The following is a 16,654-nucleotide window of genomic DNA, read 5'->3' on the forward strand; positions in this document are numbered from 1 at the left end:
TTGGCCATCTGTATGTCTTCTTTGGAAAAATGTCTATTCAGGTCTTCTGCTCATTCTTTAATGAGGTTGTTTGTTTCCTTGATGTTAAGTTGTATGAGCTTTTTAATATTTTGGATATTAACACCTTATTAGATATATCATTTGCAAATATCTACTCCCATTCAGTAGACTGCCTTTTATTATTGTTGATAGTTTCCTTCCATGCACAAAAGCTTTTTAGTTTGATGTAGTCCTATTTGTTTACTTTTGCTTTTGTTTCCCTTGCCCAAGGAGACAGACCCAAAAAAATATTGCTAAGACCAATGTCAAAAAGTGTACTCTTTTCCTCTAGGAGTTTTATGGTTCCAGATCTTACATTGAAGTCTTTAATCCATTTTGAGTTTATTTTGTATATGGTGTGAGAAACTAGTCACGTTTGATTCTTTTGCATGTAGCTATCCAGTCTTCCCAACACCATTTATTGAAGAGACTGTCTTTTTCACATTGTATATTCTTGCCACCTTTGTTGTAGATTAATTGACCATATAAGGGTGTGTTTATTTCTGGGCTCTCTATTCTGTTCTATTGATCTATGTGTCTGTTTTTTGTGCCTGTACATGCAGTTTTGATGACTGTAGCTTTGTAGTAGTTTGAAATCAGGGAGTGTGATACCTCCAATTTTGTTCTTCTTTCTCAAGATTGTTTTGGCTATTCAAGGTCATATGTGTTTCCATACAAATTTTAGAATTATTTGTTCTAGTTCTATGAAAAATGCCATTGGTATTTTGATAGGGATTGCATTTAATCTGTAGATTGCCTCTGGTAGTATGGTCATTTTAATAGTATTAATTTTTCCAATCCATAAGCACAGTATTTCCTTCCACTTGTTTGTATTTTCTTCAATTTCTTTCATCAACGTCTTATAGCTTTACAAGTATTAGTCTTTTATCTCCTATAGATTTATTCCTAGGTATTTTATTCTTTTCAGTGTGATTGTAAATGGGATCATTTTCTTAATTTCTCTTTCTGATAGTTTGTTGCTAGTGTATAAAAACACAACAGATTTCTACATATTAATTTTGTATCCTGCAACATTACCAAATTCATTGATGAGATCTAGTAGTATTTTGGAGGCATCTGTAGGATTTCTATGTATAGTAGCATGTCATTGGCAAACAGTGACAGTTTTACTTCTTCCTTTCCAATTTGGATTCCTTCTTTTTTTTTCTTGTCTGATTGCTGTGGCTGGGACATACTATACTATGTTGAATAAAAGTGGCAAGAGAGGGCATCCTAGTCTTGTTCCTGATCTTAAAGGAAATGCTTTCAGCTCTTCCCCATTGAGTATGATGTTGGCTGTAGGTTTGTCATATATGATCTTTATTATGTTGAGGTATATTCTCTCTATACCCACTTTCTTGAGAGTTTTATTACAAATGGATATTCAATTATGTCAAAAGCTTTTTCTGCATCTATTGAGATGATCAAATGATTTTTATTCTTCAATTTGTTAATATGGTATATCACATTAATTGATTTATGGACATTAAACCATCCTCGTGTCCTTGAAATAAATCTCACTTGATCATGGTACATGATGCTTTTATGTATTGTTGAATTTAGTTTGCTAATATTTTGTTGATGATTTTTGCATCTATATTCGTCAGTGATATTGGAATGTTCTTTATATATCTATTAAGTTCATCTGATTTAACATTTCACTTAATGCCTTTGTTTCCTCATTGATTTTCCATCTGGATAATCTGTCCATTGATATAAGTGGGGTGTTAAAGTCCTTTACTATTATTGTGTTACTATCAATTTCTCCCTTTAAGTTTGCTAGTATTTGCTTTATGTGTTTAGTTGCTCCTAGGCTGGGCACATATATATTTATAATTGTTATATCTTCTTGTTGGATTGATCCCTTTTTCATTATTGACTGTCCTTCTCTGTCTCTTGTTACAGTCTTGTCTTAAAGTCTATTTTGTCTGATATAAGTATTGCTACCCCAGTTTTCTTTTTGTTTCCATTTGCATGGAATTTTCCATCCCCTTTCCATCTCCTCACTTTCAGTCTGTGTATATGCTTAGATCTGAAGTGAATCTCTTGTATGCAGCATATTTATGGGTCTCTTTTAAAAATCCATTTAGCCACTCTGTATCTTTTGATTGGAGCATTTAGTTCACTTACATTTAAAGTAATTATTGATAGGTCTGTACTTATTGCCATTTTTTCCATTGTTTTCTGATTGTTTTTGTAGTTCTTTTTTGTTCCTTTTTTATTCTTTTGCTCTCTTCCCTTGTGATTTGATGACTATTTTATTTTATTTTATTTTTTGGCTGTGTTGGGCCTTTGTTGTTGTGCGCAGGCTTTCTCTAGCTGCAGCGAGCGGGGGGCTACTCTTCGTTACGGTGAGTGAGCGTCTCATTGCCATGGTTTCTCTTGTTGCAGAGCACAGGCTCTAGGTGCGCGGCTTCAGTAGTTGTGGCACATGGGCTCAGTAGTTGTGGTTTGCGGGCTATAGAGCACAAGCTTAGTAGTTGTGGCACATGGGCTTTGTTACTCCACAGCATGTGGGATCTTCCTGGGCCAGGGATTGAACCTGTGTCCCCTGCATTGGCAGGCAGATTCCTAACCACTGCACCACCAGGGAAGCCCTTGATGACTATCTTTAAAGTTATGTTTGAATTCCTTTCTCTTTTTTCTGGGTATCTATTATAGATTTTTATTTTGCATTTGCCATGAGGTTCATATATAACAACATATGTATATACATAATTATTTTTTAAGTTGATGATCTCTTAAGTTCAAATGCACTCTAACAACTCTGCATTTTTACCCTCCCCCTTCACTTGTATTGTTTTTGACATCATATTTTATATCTATTTGTATTGTGTATCCCTTAACTACTTATAGATGGTTTTACTACTTTGCCTTTTAACCTTCATAATAGCTTTATAAGTGATTGATCTACTACCTTTACTGTATGTTTGCCTTTACCAATGAGATTTTTCCTTTCATAATTTTCATATTTCTAGTTGTGGTCATTTCTTCTCTGCTTAGAGAATTTCCTTTAACATTTCTTGTAAAGTCAATTTAGTGGTGCTGAACCCATTTAGATTTTGCTTGTGTGCAAAACTCTTTATCTTCCTTTAAATCTGAAGGATAACATTGCCAGGTAGAGTATTCTTGGCTGTAATTTTTGTCCTTTCATCACTTTGAATATACCATGCACTTCTTTCTGGCCTGCAAAGTTTCTGCTGAAAAGTCAACACTCAAAAGAAATAATAGCTGCTTTTAATCTCTTTATTTTGACATTTTAATTATAATGTGCCTTGGTGTACACCTCGTTGTGTTCATCTTGTTTCGGACTCTCTGTGATTCTTGGACCTGGATGTTTGTTTCCTTCTGAAGCTTAGGGAAATTTTTAGCTATTATTTCTTCTGCCCCTTTCCCTCCCTCTCCTCCCTCTGGGATCCCTATAATGCATAATGCAATGCATTTGATGTTGTCCCAAAGATCTCTTAAACTATCCTCATTTAAAAAAATTTTTTTTTCTCTGTTTAGCTTGGGTGATTTCCACTACTCTGTCTTCCAGTTCACTGATCTGTTCCTATGCATCATCTAATCACCTGTTGATTCCTTCTAATGTAATTTTTATTTCAGTCATTGTATTCTTCAGCTCTTTATATTTCCTTTATATTTTATACCTCTTTCTTAAACTTCTCACTTTGTTCATCCATTCTTCTCCTGAGTTAATTGAGCATCTTTATGATCATTACCTTGAACTCTTTATTTAATAGATTCTTTATCTCTGTTTTGTTTAGTTCTTCTCCTGGGTTTGTTTGTTTGTTTGTTCTTCTTATCCCTTCATTTGGAATGCATTCCTATGTCTCCTCGTTTTGCCTAATAATTTTCTGTGATTATTTCTATGTAAGGTAGGTTGGTTACATTTTCCAACCTTGGAGAAGTGGCCTTATATAGAACACATCTTATGGGGCCCAGCAGCACACTCCCCTCTGGTCACCAGAGCTATATGTTATGGGGTGCCTCCTACGTGGGCTGTGTCAGCCCTTCTGTTGTGGTGGGGCTTAATACTGTGGGCACACTGGTAGATGGGGCTGGCCCCTAGCCCAGTTGGCTGTAAGGCCATGCCTCATGTGGTGGCTGCCAGCCCACTTGTGGCTTTGGGAGCTGCAGGGGCCCAGAGCTAGCGCAGGTCAGTGGTGGGCAGTGCCATGTCCCAGTACAGCTGGCTGCAGGCCTGGAGGGGCTTGGGGCTGGTGCCAGCCAGCTGGTGGGCAGGTAAGTGCCTGGCGCCAATAGGCTAGGGTGGCACTTGCCAGCACCAGTGTCCTCGTGGTAGAACAAGCTCCCCAGAAAGGCTGCCACCAGTGTCTATATTCCCAGGGGGAGTCCCAGTTGCCTCCTGCTTCTCTGGGAGGCTCTCCAAGATCAGCAAGTGGGTCTGACCCAGGCTGTTTTCAAATTACTGCCTCTGTGCTAGGACTCAGAGCATATGAGGTTTTATATGTGCCATTTAAGAGTGGTGTCTCTGGTTCCTACTGCCCTTCAACTCTCCTGTACACAAGCCCTGTTGGCCTTCAAAGCCAAGCATTCTGGAACCTTGTCCTCTCAGTGCAGGATCCCCAGGCTTGAAAGCCTGATGTGGGGCTCAGACCCCTCACTCCTTGGGGAGAACCTCTGCGACTGTGATTATCCTCCCATTTGTGGGTCGTCTCGGGGTGGTGGGTGGATCTTGACTGTACTGCATCTTCATCTCTCCTATTCATCTCTTTGTGGGTGTTTCTGTATATCTTTAGCTGTAGAAAATCTTTTCTGCTAGTTCAGGTCATGTTCATAGATAGTTGCTCTGTAAATATTTATAGTATTGGTGTGCCTATGGTAGGAAGTGAACTCAGGGTTCTCCTACTCTGCCATCTTGCCACAGCCCCAGTTCTTCATTCCTCTTTAATGGATAGATAAAATTTGTTTACCCATTCATCCACTGATGAACATTTGGGTTGTTGCCACATTTTACCTACTGTGAATAATGCCACTGTGAATTGAAAGAAGCCACACACACACACACACACACACACACACGATCACATATTGTATTATTCCATTTATATGAAATATCCAGAATAGATAAATCCATAGTGTTAGAGTGCAGATTGGTATTTCCTAGGGGCTGGAGAAAGAAGTGAATGGGAGCACCTGCTCAATGGATGTGGAGTTTCCTTTTGGAGTGATGAAAATGTTTTGGAACTAGATAGAAGTGGTGATTGCACAATGTTGTGAATGTGCTAAATACCACTAAATTGTTCACTTTAAAATGGCTACTTTAATGTTATGTCAAGTTCACCTCTAAATAAATAAATAAATAGCTGGTGTGGTTTCTGTCTCCAAACTAGGCCCTTACTGATACATGGGCCTTCATTACACAAACAGCAGCCTTTGGATTTGCTTTTACCACCTGAACCACATTGCCTAGCACCAGCCTTTGTTCTTATCTGTTCCCCCAGTTTCCATTGTTTAGGAGGTGATTGATTCTCAGAGGAAAGCATTGTCTTGACCTGTGCCATCCAATATGGTAGCCACCAGTCTTATGTGGCTACTTAAATTTCAATGTAATTAAATAAAAGATTCCATTCCACTGACACTTGAAAGTGCTCATTGCCCACAGTGGCTAGTGGCTACAGTATTGCACAGAACATTTCCATCATCTCAAAAAGTTCTATTGAACAGTGTTGGTCTGCACATCACCAAGGGTCTTTCTATCGTAAAGCCTCCAAAGTATTTTGTGGCTGTTCATCAGCCTGTAGTTACAGCCTCTTTTAGAGTCTAAATGAGAAAAATCAGGGAAGAGGTTGGGTCAGGGACGTATATCTTTGCAGATTTCTCCACTTAACTCTACCCTTTCTTCAACCCAGTATTTCAGTCCTCATCCATCCCTCTCCCTAAATACACAACAGTAATTATTGCATTTCTAAGTCTACATTTATTTTGATTACACATTAGTTTGACCTATAAAACTGTAAACTCCTCAAGACCAGAGTTTTGGGGTTTTTTCATATACACTCCCCATGTTCAGTGGTGTATTCCTTGAGCACTCACCAAATACTTCCTGATTGAACATCTGATGAGGCTAGCTCTGATTTCATGGGGTTGGTTCCAAACTGAAAAAATAAAACTTCTGCCAGCACAGTGGTAACACCATGCCTAAATAAACAGAAGTGATTTGCAATGCTTTACTACTATAATTTCTTCTGGTTTTGATTTTTTAATGAGTATACCACTTCAAAAACATTCTTAGTGTGGCTCAGCCCAAATAACTCCAGTAGGAGATGGTAGCCTCCCTCTGTGAAAACCAGCCCAGCACTAAATCCTTCTTGTTCCTGGGTCACAGATCAGATGCAAAATCAACCCAGGGTGATACAAGCCAGAGATATAAGCCAAACACAATGTCCTTCCCTCAAGACCTTTTCCTGAGTGTTCTTCCTACTGTTAAAAGATAAACTGAGGCATATTAACATTTCTAAGAGTTTCTTCGAGCAAAAATTGATTTGAATCAGACAGCACTGAACCAGAAGTGGTTAGGAGCACTCCACCGACAGGAGCTCCAGGGTGAGACTTTTATAAAGAAAAGGCAGAAGTAAAGTCAGGAAATTATTGATTGGCTATAGCTTAGAGCCTAGTTGGTTGTTTGTGATTGGTTATCCTTAGGTTTCAATTTTATAACCTTGAGGCATTTACAGGCTTAGATTTTGGTTTGCTTAAGTAGGCTGCTATGGCATTAGAGCCACCTCAGACTAATGGCCTCCTTGTTTAATTAATTTAACACTACCTTTGTTGTGTGGCTTTCAGAGAAGACCCCTGAATAACTGAATGGAAGGTTCCAATTTTAGGGTAACTGATCAGTAGCGTCTTGAATGACTTTTTCCAAACTCTCACCAGCCTATGAAGTATTAGTCTGTAGGTTACAGTAACTTCCCCAATACTTATGAATACTGACTATGAGTTTGAGGAAAATTTGTGCTTTGAGTAGTTTACACACTATGTTTGCAGCCATAAATCTGTACTGAGCTGGTAAGGAGTGATTCTCCTCCTACTTTACTACGTGCATGATATTGTCATTCTACATTTAAAGTGGGAATGATCAAGATTCACGTATGCCATGGCAAGTAGCTCAGCCTTTCTAACTGAAGGAAAAGAAAACATTAAGGAACAAAGTGGATAAATACAGAAAGCCCAATTGATGAGAGGCTTTGAATATTCAATAAAGTTATCCATGTAGGCATGTAAGCCAGTTATCATTGGCACTATCCCACTCTCATCTCTTACTTCTAGTTCCCTTACTACTTTCTCTCTCCAACTTTCAGAAACTACTTCCCTCTCTCTCTAAGCTACATTTGGCCAATTCTTAGAGTGCTCAACACATACAGGAACCCAATTTAGAATCCTGGGTAGATGAATAAAATGGAGCAGTGGAAGCCATCAGTGCCCTTCCCATATCTCTTGGTCAGGCTTATCACTTTTGTGCCCATGACCTGACCTCCAACTGCTACCATCTGTATCTCTTTGTCTAAGGACTTTCTCACACAGCAGAAGGGAAGTATCAGGGAATTAATACCACCTGAAAGAAGTCTTTATCCAATGATAGATGACTATTGGTGTATAAGTACTCGGTTCTCTTGACCCTTGGGATGAGATCACTGTGAAATGTATGTTCTACATTGCCTCCCAAAGTTCTCCAGTGAGATGAAGCTCTAATTTTCCAAGGTGGTAAATTGCCTTTATTGGCTACCTTCCCTTCCGTATTTCACATCCTCACTTCCTTACTGATGTTTACTGGGATCACCTCCTAAATAAACTATTTGCACTCAGATCTTTGTTTCAGGGTCTGCTGCTGAGTGAACCCAATCAAGATATATGGTGATAATAATAGTTATCATTTGTTCAACATATGCCATGTGAGAGACACTACTCTAAGAGCTTTATATGTATGAAGCCATTTAAATGTCACACAGTTGGGCAGGTAGTTACGATCACCATTATCCCCAGTGTACAGATAGGGGAACTGGAGCACAGAGATGTTAGATACCTGTCCTTTGAAACTAGTCAGCATAGCTCCAGAGCCTGTGCACCTATACTATGCTATACTGCTCACTGCCTCAAATGGGCCTTTGAGAAACAAATAAATTAAAACAAGAAAGGGGACTCCCCTGGTGGTCCAGTGGTTAAGACTCCATGCTCCCAATGCAGGGGGACCGGGTTCTATCCCTGGTCAGGGAACTAGATCCCACATGCGTGCCACAATTAAGACCCAGCGCAGCCAAATAAATAAATAAATAAATATTAAAGAAAAAGAAAAAAGAAAAGAAAGGACTAAAATCAGAAATCCAGAAGTCACAATGATTAGTTCATATATTCTAAGCGCCTTACAGAGGACGAACCAGCAGACAGGGCACTTATTGAATAAGAGGTAAATAGAGTGGAGCAAAACTTAATGCAAAGATAGAGGAGGTATGACCTCTAAATAAAAATTACATTGACTCTGGAAGATTAAAAATGGCTGCAAATATTTTGCTACTCCTCCTATCAAGATCTGGAGGCTAATTTCCCAACCCCTTGACTCTGGACTGGCTTGGCCAATAGAATGCATGGGAAGTAAATATTCTGACTTTCAAGATTAAGTCTAAGAAGCCTAGCAGTTCTGCCTAAGTCTTTTAGGACATTCTTCTCTGGGAACCCTGCATTACCAAGGGAGAAGTCTGCCTAGCCTGAGGCTACCATGCTGGAGAGGCCACAAATAGTTACTCCTATTGACACTCTCAGCTGAACCCAGCTTTCCGGCCATTTGGGAGAAAGTGCCAAACATCTTGGACCCGCTAAACCTATAGTGTACCAATCTTTCCCAGGTACAGGTGACAAAGGGATTCAGAATTTTAAAACAATAATAAAACAAATTTGGTCTGATTTTTATCATGACCATGAGCTACCAATTTTAAACAATGTCAGTGATAAAACTTTACTACCTGAAAAAATCTTTTGTTGGTCTAGTTTCTAAACAATTGCTATAGTTACTGTTTAGTTTTAATAATATACATGTAAACTTCAAATTAGCCTATTTGGGTTACTTGTCCTTTAATAAACATTATATTCTACATGGAAGTTAATGTGGAGAACTCCATGATACAGTCAACCTCCAACATACCAGGCTCAGCAAAGCATGCTCATTTCAAACTCTGAAAAGGAAAAAAAACTTCTCCGTTCTTCACCTATGTAGGAAAAAACCCAGTTCTTCCCTACTATGTTTCTTCCCTGTGTGTCCCCTTTACTACTTTTCAGAATACTTCACTTCTGATACTTCTAGTCAACAAATGTGTGGAGGTTTTTCCCCACAGTAAGGAATTCTCCATGACACCAGCTGGATGTTGTACAATTTAACTCAGTTCTGACAATATCTACCTGGAAATAACATCAGATCCCACAGGGTAAGTTTTCAGTCCCACAAGACTGCTCCCCCAACAAACATACACATGCACTTCAGATGTCAGTCACAAGCCCAGGTTATCACCAGAGCTTCTCACCGACTGGCTACAGATCAGAGGTTCCAATGCCCCCCTCTCTGGGTTCAATTAATTTGCTACGGTGGCTCACAGAACTCAGGGAAACACTTACTTATGCTTACCATTTTGTTAAAGAATATGATAAAGGATACAGGTGAGCAACCCAGATGAATAGATAGATAGATAGATACGGTGAGGTCTGGGAGAGTCCTGAGCACAGAGGCTCCTGTCCCTGTGGAGCTGGGTGCATCCTCCTCCTGCTGTGGATGTGTCCACCAATCCTGAAGCTCCCAAACCTCCTCCTACTGGGATTTCATGAAGGCTTCCTTACATAGGCATGATCAATTATTAACTCTGTTTCTAGCCCCTCTACCTTCTCTGGAGGTTAACGGGTAGGGCTAAAAATTCCAAGCTTCTAATCATGGCTTAGTCTTTCTGGTGACCAGCCCCCATCCAGTAGCCCTCCAGGAGCCCACCCAGAGTTGCCCCATTAGAACAAGGGACGCTCCTAGTGCTCTTATCACTTGGGATATTACAAGGGTCTTAGGAGCCCTGTGTCAGAGACGGGTCAAAGACCAAATACTGGGACAAGAGATGGTCTTAGTGTTATCACTTAGGAATTTATAAGGGTTTTAGGAGCTCTGGTGGGGAACCAGGGGCAGTGACATATACATATATATTTTCACACTCTCTTTGTGGACATTATGGACTTGCGCCTTCTCCAATCCCTGGAGGACGATATTTCTACATTTAGACGATAGACTCAAATAAACAATGATAGCACAGTAGTTGCAAAGACAAAGAAACAGATCTTGCATTCCTTCAGTTCCATCATTCTACCTGACCATTTGGAGTTTTATTTTGTATTTACATAATCTAAAACAGCAAAACAAGGTGCAAATTGCAAAGTGTAATATTAATGTTTGGTAAGTGCAAACTTTAGTCCATACATGAAACATTGGCTGAATTCAAATAATATCTCTATAAATTAAAATTAGTTCTCCTGTTTTATATTAATTGTTTAAACCTAAGGAACAAATCAAGAAAATAAGATGTTATATCAGTGGTACAATTTAGTGATTGCCTAAATTGTATCATTTGCAGACTTTTCAGCTTTTGTAAAATTCAGTTATTAATCATTGGACAATTATTTACCGAAAATATTATTATATCAGACTGCAACCAAAAGTTCAGGCTATGTAAATTAGAATGAAAAACTACCAAATAGACATTTGTGCTTTTTCCCTGTTTTTGTACTGTAGTATCTATTTTATATTCTTTTTTTTAACTGGTATGATTATTTATACAAAGTTCAATAAAAGAAAAGTTTTCCACTGTCTCTATTACTTTTGTGGACTTTCTTATTAGTAGTTTGATTTCATGCTATCATTGAAAATAAAAGAGTGCTGAAGTGATGTGTTCTGTGCGTCACGTACACGGGTATGCCAGACTAGCTCATCTGGCAGCTGAATACCCCAAGTGACCAACATGGACAGAAAAAACACCTAGCCAAGCCCTACCTAAATCTCAGAGCCATGAGATACAATAAAATAGTCATTGTTCCAACCCACTAAACTTTGGGGCGGTTTAAGACAATGGCAAAAGATAACCAAAACATTTACAAAGCTGAAAAAGTAGGAAGTTTATAAGAGTCATCACATTATATGAATGGTTTAACAGGGATGTGAGTTTTTTCATGCAAAGCTTGATTTTATTTAATTTTTAAATGTCATGTATAACTCTAACAAGCCGCAGTTCTTAACTGACAAAGTTCCCTGACTGATTCTAATAAACTCACTCTCCAAACCACCACATTTCAACCTCATTGAGGACTGTTAAGGTAAAGAAAAGTACTCACTAAAGATAATCAGAAATGTATCATAATCTGAGAGTTTTGAGGGGTCTGGATTTAATTTCTTGTTCAACAATATTTTTTGAGCACCTATTATGTGCCAGGCACTCTTATAGACCCTGAGGCATAACAGTGAGCAAGACAAAGTCCCTGCCCTAATGGAGCTTATATTCTGGTAAATTATAATAATGAGTTTACTTTTGGATATGTTTTATTTCAGAGATCATTGGCATATTCAAGTGGCAGTATACAGTAGTCATCTAGAAATAAAATAAAGTACTAGCAGACAAAAATGAAGATTCAGATTGTGAAATGATTAGGAGCTGGCATGTGTTTTACTCAATGATAACACTTAGTGAATTTTTTAATTGTATGGCTCCTTATTAACTAGAAGTCCAACATAATCATCAGCCACACCTGGATCCAGATGCTCAAGAAAGATCACAAGGGCTGTTCTCCTTTTCTAGGTCTTCAAGCTGCTTTTCCTTGTGTTAGCTTCATTCCCAGGTAAGCCCTCCCCTCTCCCTGTTGCAGCATCCATGACTGAGGACAGCTGCTGGCTTATGGCATTCAGAGTCCACACACAGTTCTCGGCACAGGGTAGGAACTCAACAAGTATTTTTTAAATGACTAAACCTCAGTTTACAATCCCAGATTTTTAAAAGTGACCTTCCCTCCCCCAGCATCCATATGAAAATCCCAAATGAACTCTCATTAGTTCTGCTCTGACAATGTGTCCATACCCGGACCAATCACTATGCTCAAAAAGATGAGTTTTTCTAATCCGATTCAGGTGTAATCAGATTAGAAACCACCACTGTAATCCTTTGGTATGGGAGAGGGGTCGTTCTTCAAAGGTAAAGATACCAAGCAGACAGACTGATGAGGGATATTCCCTACAGTGTGAAAGAGAAAAAAAAAATCCAGTAGCTCAAAGTATAGAGTTAAAAGAATACTCATAATAAAAGGCTAGTAAAAGAAAGGGTCAAAAAGTAGGGAATAAACCAAAAGTGTGTGATATTCTATGAAGTGAGAGATAGAGGCAGTTTCAAATAGCACAAGAGAACACAACCAAGCCTAATCCAGCACACAAAGGAGAAAAAGAACCAAGTATAAATGCCCAAATAGTGTGACTTGCTAGATATCTTAAAAATACGTAATGAACATCTACTATGTGCCAAGTCTGTGCTAGGGACTGGAAATGTATTGGTATCTTCCTGTGGTTTACAGTCTCTTTGGGGATTTACAGAAGCACACTGGCAAATGCAGGATGAGAGCTCTGCCTATGGAAAGTTGTGGTGGCAGGAAGCATAAAGCACTGCCACAACGCCTACAGTGTATTCTTTCAGACGTTCACTCTTGACTCTTGATCCATATCAACTAATCATTCAGTAAATGCACAAAAGAGTGAATAAATCTAGAAATGAAAAAATAAGTGTTACATTATATTTCTACTAGTGAAAAGCAGTCCTTCACTGCTATGGACCACCATTACTTCGTCTCCATATGCCACAAACATGGAAACTGGCTTGCAAACTGCTTTTATCAATTCCATTGCCCAAAGGATATGCTTATAGTCACATTTTATCCCAATATACTATGAGGCTGCACCAAAAATGTACTTTTACATTTTAATTATAACCAGTGTGAGGTTCTCTGAGTATTAGAATTCCTCCAGCATGGTTAATAAAATTACCTTTAAGAAATTAAAGACCTAAATAAATGGAGAGATAGACTGTGTCTGTGTATCAGAAAACTCAACATAGTAGAGATGTCAATTCTCCCCAAATTGATCTGTAGATGTAATCTAAATCCTACTGAAATCCCAGCAAGGTTTTTTATACACATAGACAAGCTTATTCTACAATTTATATGGAAAGGCACAGAGCCTAGACCAGCTAAAATCATCTTGAAAACAATAATAAAGTGGGAGGGATCACTGTACCCAATAGTAAAGTTTACTATATAACTATGGTAATAAAGACAGTGTGGTATTGGCAGAGAGATAGGTACATAAATCAATGGGAGAGGGTAGAGAATCCAGAAATAAACCCACACAACTATGCAGAGATGATTTTGACAAAGGTGCAACATTAATTCAATGGAGGAAATATTGCCTTTTAAACAAACCATGCTGAAGCAATTGGACATCCATATGCAAAAAAATGAACTTAGACCTAACCTCACAACTTCCACAAAAATTAACTTAAAATGGATCACACACTTAAATGTAAAACCTAAAACTATGAAACTCTGGAATATAAAAATGTAGGAGAAAATTTTTATGATCTAGGTGAGTCGAGGAGTTTTTAGACTTGACACCAAAAGCACAATCCATAAAAGAATAAATTGATAAACCATGTGAAGAGGATGAAATGACAAGCCACAGGCTGGGAGAAAGTATTTGCAAACCATATATCTGACAAAGGACTAGAATATGTATCTAGGATATGTGAAGAACTCTCAAAACTCAATGATATAAAAAAATACCATTAGAAAATGGGCAAAAGACATGAAAAGACATTCTACTGAAGAAGCTATGCAGATGGATAATAAGAACATGAGAAGATGTTCAACATCATTAAGCACTAGGAAAATGCAAATTATAACCACAATAAGATAGTACTACATACTGATCAGGATGGCAGAAACAAAAAAATAGTGACAACACTAAATGCTGACAGGATTCACAGAAACTGGATCATTCCTACATTGTTGGAAGGAATGTAAAATGGTACAAACACTCTGGAAAGCAGTTTAGCAGTTTCTTATAAAACCAGACATGGCAACCATATGACACAGCAGTTGTACTCTTGGGAATTTATCACAGAGAAATGAAAACTTATGTTCATAGAAAATACTGTACATGGATATTTATAGCAGCTTTGTTCACAAAAGCCAAAAACTGAAAACACCCAAATGTCTTTCAATAGGTTAATGTTTAAATATTCATACCATGGAATACTACTCAGCAATGAAAAGGAATGAACTATGAATACACACAATAATGGATGAATCTCCAAGGAGTTATGCTGAGAAAAAAAAGCTAATACCCAAAGATCATGTAGTGTATGATCCGATTTATATAACATTCTTGAAATGACAAAATTTTAGAAATGGAGAACAGATTTTGTAGTTGCCAAAGATTAGGAATGGGGAAGGTAGTTGTTCTAAAAGGGCAACACGAGATTCTTGTGGCAATGGAACTATTTTTTCTTTTAATTTTTATCTCTGGTGAGGATACACAAATCTGCACATGTGACAATAAATTATGTAAAGTCAAATATAAACACACGTGCAAGTGAAAGTAAATCTGAATAATAAGATTTGTGGATTACTTGTAATATTATACTATAGTTTTGCAAGATGTTACCATTAGGAAAAACTGGGTAAATAATACATAGCGTCTCTCTGTATTATTTCTTACAACTGCATCTGAATCTTCAATTATCTCAAAATAAGAAGCCTAAGTTTTAAAAATTATCTCTGGATTTTAGTCATGAAAATAATGCAATCCACTAATGCTATCTCTTTTTTTTTTTTTTAATTTATTTATTTATTTATTTTTGGCTGTGTTGGGTCTTCGTTTCTGTGCGAGGGCTTTCTCTAGTTGCGGCAAGCGGGGGCCACTCTTCATCGCAGTGCGCGGGCCTCTCACTATTGTGGCCTCTCTTGTTGCGGAGCACAGGCTCCAGACACGCAGGCTCAGTAGTTGTGGCTCACGGGCCCAGTTGCTCCGCGGCATGTGGGATCTTCCCAGACCAGGGCTCGAACCCATGTCCCCTGCATTGGCAGGCAGATTCTCAACCACTGCGCCACCAGGGAAGCCCTACTGATGCTAACTCTTAACCCGTAAGAGCTCTCATAAAGTTGGGACAAGGATCCCAGGTCTCAGTAGCTTTGCCCAGTCCTGGTTGCGGCATTATGCAGCGTTATATTGTATGATTACAATCAAAAGAGAAAGTGGCATCTTCTCCTAAGATGTATTTGCTACCTCAAAAATGGCCCACAAACAAGTCAAAAATTAAAAGGCAGAATAGATAGGTGCCTGCAGATGGGCGATGGCCTATTCACAAAAGAAACCAATACAGAAGAAAACAATCAGCTGGGTGTGTTGTTCACCACAATGAAAAAAGCCATCAGTAGTTTGAATGACCTGGGCCAGGCAACTCTGCTGCTGCTGCCACGGCTGCCCATGAAGCCAACGTGGATACAAAGAATGAAGGAGATCCTTGCTGTCTCTTAACATATTGCAATTCCCTGTTAAGACAATGCCAGTAAAACCACCATTTTACAGATAAGAAACCTATGGGCAGAAGTGAGAAGTGAATTGCCAACCTCTCAGAATTAGTAAATGACAAAGCCAGGATTCAAAACCAAGTTTTCCATTTCTGAGGCCAGTGTTCCCTCCAAGGCCAGCTACACCACGGCTGCTACAGCTTTATACGGTCTTTGGCTAATAACTATACAGAACATTTCAACTGGCAGAAGAGTTGAATGGTTAAGCTGAACATTCTCACCTTTCATCATGTGGATTTTGAATATTAGTTTGGAAAGACAAACCTTTTGAGTCCATATGTAGAAAAATTGTGTTGCATGTGAATATTTCATTTTATTAATAACATATTAAATGCTTTCAAGTATACTTGATCCTCACATAATCCTATAAAACAGGTAGACCTGGATTTGTTATAACCATTTATTAAAATGAGAAAATTGAGGCTCAGTGAGGCTAAGTGACTTGCCAAAGATGACATAGTTTTATGTTAGAGGTGAAGCTGGAACAAGAACGCATTCTCTATCGTGGGTTTCTTACACTTATTTTCCTACTTTATTAATTTTCTTTTACATACAAAAGGATATACATTATAACCAACCACCCAGCTGAAGAAGCTGAACCTTACCACTGATCTTGAAGCTTCTGTATTCTCCTCCCGAAGGGTCACTCTGTTTCACAACTCCAGGGATCATCATTCAGATAGAATGAAGTGGGAAGGGTGCCCCGTGGAATTGTGCTACAGACAGCCCTGCCCCCACCTCATCTCTCCCCTCAATCCTGATTTTATCTTACTTTTCTTGATATTTCATCACCTATCTTCATTACTCTAAAAGTATATTGTTTAATTTGCCTGTTTTTTATATTTTTAAACAAATTCATACTGCACCTAGTCCTCTCCAACTTGTTCTTTCACTTTCTGTTTTGTGTGTGTTGATTGAGTGGCTGTATTTCATTCATTTTCCACTGCAG

Source organism: Balaenoptera musculus, chromosome 5, assembly GCF_009873245.2.
Source record: "Balaenoptera musculus isolate JJ_BM4_2016_0621 chromosome 5, mBalMus1.pri.v3, whole genome shotgun sequence".
NCBI lineage: Eukaryota > Metazoa > Chordata > Mammalia > Artiodactyla > Balaenopteridae > Balaenoptera > Balaenoptera musculus.